This window comes from Solanum tuberosum, unplaced genomic scaffold (assembly GCF_000226075.1).
Source record: "Solanum tuberosum cultivar DM 1-3 516 R44 unplaced genomic scaffold, SolTub_3.0 scf00095, whole genome shotgun sequence".
Classification (NCBI taxonomy): domain Eukaryota; kingdom Viridiplantae; phylum Streptophyta; class Magnoliopsida; order Solanales; family Solanaceae; genus Solanum; species Solanum tuberosum.
In genome coordinates, this window is record NW_006239021.1 from 1,156,154 (window position 1) to 1,161,427 (window position 5,274).

At 28.6% G+C, this 5,274-nt stretch overlaps 1 pseudogene; it reads left to right on the forward strand.

Annotated features, from left to right (window-relative positions):
* The first annotated feature begins 2,329 nt into the window (after positions 1-2,329).
* Positions 2,330-2,895, forward strand: LOC102586045 (ethylene-responsive transcription factor 2-like; annotated as a pseudogene).
* Positions 2,896-5,274: the final 2,379 nt, after the last annotated feature.

The following is a 5,274-nucleotide window of genomic DNA, read 5'->3' on the forward strand; positions in this document are numbered from 1 at the left end:
TATTTATTAGTTTTACATATTTGAGTTCTATAAAAATATTCGTTCATAGTGTCTATTTTTCTCTTCCGCTTTTAAATTTTTTATGGTTTGTTGATGTCTACTCGTCAATTTCTCTAACTGTTAGCCTATGTTTGATCCCCCTCTTGTTTTGTCGTTCAATTTTTTGGGAGTTTTAGTTTTTGAAATTTAAGGTATATCTAATTTAGGCAAAAACTTACATAACAATAATTGATTGTAGGTATCAATTGTCATGTTTAAGAAAGTTATCCCTAGGATTATTCATAAAAAAAAGGATTCTGATTCTAATTTTGTGGATTCTCCATCTACAACTCTAAATTTTAGCCATGTAAGTTCTTCTCGTTATCCGATTCAACTTGTGTGTTTGCTATTGAGCATTTTAAATTTAATGTGCAATCCTCATTTACACACTGAATAAAGAATTTGAAATGTATACAAATTTTGAGGGAATGAATACACGAATATGTATACATGAATACAATGCATACATGAAGTGTTTGATTTTTTAATATGCATACATTGGAAGGGATAACATAGCTATAATTGTATACTAATATACTAAGTGAATGAATACACCATTCTTTTACCTATATACAATCATCAAGTATACAATTGGATTTTTTTTTATCAAGTAACGAATAAAGAAACATATGAAAATACATAATTTACGTTTTTAGGTGATTACGTATTGTATATATAATTTTTGATGTTTCCGTTATTTTTGTTGTTTAGTGATGATTGGTTATACGAGGAAAACAAAAAAAACTATTAAAATGTCATTTATTAATTTGGGCCATTTTGTGCTTATTTTTTAGGAAAAATTACTTAAATACACAACACTTCTTTACCTATTCTCAATATTTCCCCTACTCTTTTTACTAAAATACAAAAATCCCTTATTTTCCCCCATTTCAACTTAACCGGATACTTTATTAGTTTAAGTATCCTTCCATTATTAATTAAAGTATCTGCGCTGCTATATTATGCATCCGCCCATTAATTTAAGTATCCGTACTGCTAACAACTTTAATAATTTTAAGTATCCGCCCGTTATTAATTAAAGTATCCGCGCTACTATATTAAGTATCCACACTGCTATATTATGTATCCGAAAAAACACTAAAAAAAAGGGGATTTTTTTGGTAATTAATGAAAGAGTAGGGAAATGAAGTAATTTCTTTCTTATACTATGTCATTTGCCTAATTTTACTTTTTTTTATTTGTCTATTAAATGCTAATTATTGTTGGGCTATTTATTGCTAATTATAACTATCAGTTGTATATATGTGTCATTTCCTCCAAATTTTTTAGTCCAGCCCAAATTAGCCCGCTAGTTGGCCCAAAGCCTATCAAGCACCCCAGTTAGCCCGCTACCACTTAACTTTACTGAGTTTTTTTATTTTATTTTTTATAGTAATAAAAGAAATCATAATGAAATGAATCTGTTTTATTAATTGTACATGTTGTGTTTTAATAAATTTGAATTATTAAATGATACTTAACTTTTTAAATTGAGTCATCGCCGTATAAAAGAACAAAATTAAAATATATAATCATCAAGGTCTTATGATACTCTAATTTTAAATATCAGCAAAAACATTTATTTGCAATTCAATATATGTAATTAACACTTGAAAATGATTTCACTAATATAACATCTATTGAGAAACATATTTAATTACGTTACTTTGTACCTAGCTAAAACACAAGGAAAATACTCCCTCAAACTCAATCTATGGGAACGGAAATTGTTGCTTGAAACAAGTTATACAAATTTAATATAAGTATAAATTATTTCATTAGGGATAATAAATAGTTTAAATGTTAAAGTAAATCATTCCAAATATAACGATATACTGTATCATTCTTTTGAAATAAAATTAAAGAAAAATATATCACATAAATTGAAACAGAAGAAAAATAAACAAACATTTATATATATATAACTAGGAATAGCTTGGTCATCACTCATCAAATAATTATATTTCCCTTATGACTCTTAAATTTTCAGAAGAACGTGTCCTTATCGTGATGGGCATACCATCTTGCAATAATTCATAAATTTATTTAATTTATCTTCAAGTTCATTAGAATAATAATATAAACAAAAAGCATAACATACATGTGCTTAAAACGGAACCAACGAGAAATTCAATAAATATTTTTAAAAATAATATGTAGGGACTAAGTCGCTACATGTATAGTCCAAAGGGTATAAATAAACATAGTTTATGAACCCTTCCATTTCATCATCCATAACAAAACCTATTATTAAGTGAAGTATCATCCAAATATCTAGAGAGAGAGAAAAATGAATATTAATACGAAGTTCTCTTTATCTGATTTTGATTTTTTTGAATCAGTAAAACAACATCTTCTAAATGATTTCGATTTTTCTGAATATTTTTCACCTATGAATTTAAGCAATGTCGAATTACCTAATAGTCCTAACTCAAGTTTAGGTACCTCCTCTTCAATCAAATCCAAGGAGGAAATTATAAAGGGGCCTATGGTGGTAGCGCGTGAGGAAAACGCGTGGAGAGATTGGAGGCGGTACATAGGTGTGAGACGGAGGCAATGGGGGACATTCACGGCGGAGATAAGAGATCCGGATAGGAAAGGCGCGAGGTTGTGGTTAGGAACATATGAGACTCTGAAGGATGCAGCATTGGCTTATGACCGGGGCTCGAAAGCTAGGGTTAATTTTCCTCATTTAATCGGCTCAAATATGCCCAAGCCGGCTAGACTAACAGTGAGGCATCGTACGCGCTCGCCCAAGCCATCGGCTATTTCATCCACGTCATCGGAAAACGGGACAAGGAAAAGGAAAATAGATCTGATAAATTCCATAGCCAAAACCAATTTTTTTTGTCATAGCTATTTGAAAGGAAGAGAATTTAGTGTTCAAATACTAGAAAAGTACCTTCCCCAATAACTTGTAATATATCTATCTTTATTTTATTTGCACATCTTGGTATGATCAATGCTATTAAGCTTCATTGTTTTAATTAGTGGCGCAATCAGAATTATCATTAAAATATGTTAAAATATAAAAAAGTAGATTCACAAAGAAGCTAAGGGGGTGTCAATATGTAATGTATATACAAAATATTTCTACCGATATAATTTTCTGACAAAAAATATCGATTGACACCCCTTAAGTGGACTTCTAATAGTCTGTTTGGTCAAATTTTGTTTAACTAAATGATTTTAAAATTACTTTTATCAATATTTTAACAGTAATTAATCCTTGAAAAATGTTTATAGAGGGGAAAAAACTGTTTTTAACTTCTAAAAACTAATATTTTTTATCACCGCACAAAAATATATATGAGTATTTTTTTTTTTTTTTTTTGAGAAATATGATCAAACACCTTAATTTTTCTAAAATAAGTATACTATTTTCTTTTAAAAACATTTTTTTACTTCACATAAAATTGACTAATTTGGGTATGAGTAGTTTGTTCAATGTCAATGAATTGAATTGTCTCTGAAGTCTGAATTGCAAGTTCAGAGTATACATTTGTCATTTGTGCATCTTGCCAAAAAATTTAGTTTCATTTATTGTAGACCATACTTCTCAACAGTATGCACTATGATTTCTTTATTTTAAAAGAAAAAATAGTACCTATATGTTTAATTTCTTAAAGTCATATCAAATAATTTCTTTATACTTCATATTCATGTACACATGGGGATAATATTAATAATCAATGTAAGTGTATGTTCACATTCAATTTTCGAGGCACGTGTTGAAGAGTAAAATTGGAAATCATATATCATATATATATTTTGGTTTTCACCTGATATTCGAAGTTCATATGGGAGGTTGGAGCTTCGATGAATTACACGCTATAGAGCTCATTTTGGAAAGGTGTTGTCAACAAAATTTTCTCCATATTTAGGATTTGAATTTGAAATCTTTAATTAAGGTGAAACAGTCTCATCGCTACACGACAACTCAAGTTTGGCGTATATTAAATATTTTAATGTCAATCCAATTCTACTCTGGCAGTTAAACCGTCCAAACACATGCTAATACTTTTTTGTACTATATTTTTGTTTTCCAATTTGTCATATATTAGATGATATATTTATATATATATATATATATATATATATATGTGTGTGTGTGTGTGTGTGTGTGTTTAAACTAAAATTGGCTTCTATGAATCAATATTCTAGAGATACTTATAGAAGTTGAATTTGATTATTTTAAGATACGTTAAAAGATATTCAAGTTATTAGGTGACTCAAATTAGGCTTCACATGTAGGAAATAAATGCAGTATATTTATCAATTTTTCGACCGTTAAATGTCAAGAGAAGAGGAGATTGTAATCTTTACTTAATCATACAAGAACAAGACGATGTACAAGACATTTAAAATAAATTAAAAGCTATCTACGTTACATCTAATCCTATCGTTGTACCCAAAAAAATAAGAAAGAAAAGGAAAGAATAATGAAGAAATCATTTGAAAATAAGAAATCCTAATTTATTTCTTTTATCATATAGTATGTTAACTACCACCATACACATAACCGTAAAATGGACATGCGTGTCAAGTTGAAATTCTTTTTTAGAAAATAAGAGCAATTCATCACTAATTGTTATTAAATTTCTACATGCGACACAATTAGTATAGTATATAGTCTCATAGAAATGCTTGATGACGGTTGAGATGGTAGAAGTGATTAAATCAGTTCATGATGCTATTATAATCAGTTTAAGTTGGATTGATTATTTATCTTTTTAGTTATTTTAATATATTAAAATTTAGATTGATATCTAGTTAGATTCGTTAGAATTATTCTAAAAATATCTTCAATAGTAAAATGTTTTGTCAAAATAATAGTAACTAAAAAAATTATAAAAAAAATGATTAAAGTAATTAAGTAAGTATTGATAAGACCGCGGGTAAAAAAAAAAACTAATATACTTTAAGGTTGATAAACTTTTTTAAAAAATCCATATTATGGCCAAATAAATTTTATATATATAAAAATATATATATAAAGCACAAGTTGTCATATATTTAAAGCCGTCAAAATGGGCTTATCACATGGGGTCGGCCAACCCCACCCGTTATTGAGGTAGGGCTGGGATAAAATTTTTCAAGCCCATTTAAAACTATGGCTTATAAGCCCGACCTATATAAGCTCTTGGCCCTTGAGGCTTGATTGGGGTCGTCCCATAGGCCAAAACTTTTTATTCAAGGGTGACTTACAATAATCTCACTAGTGTATTATCTAAT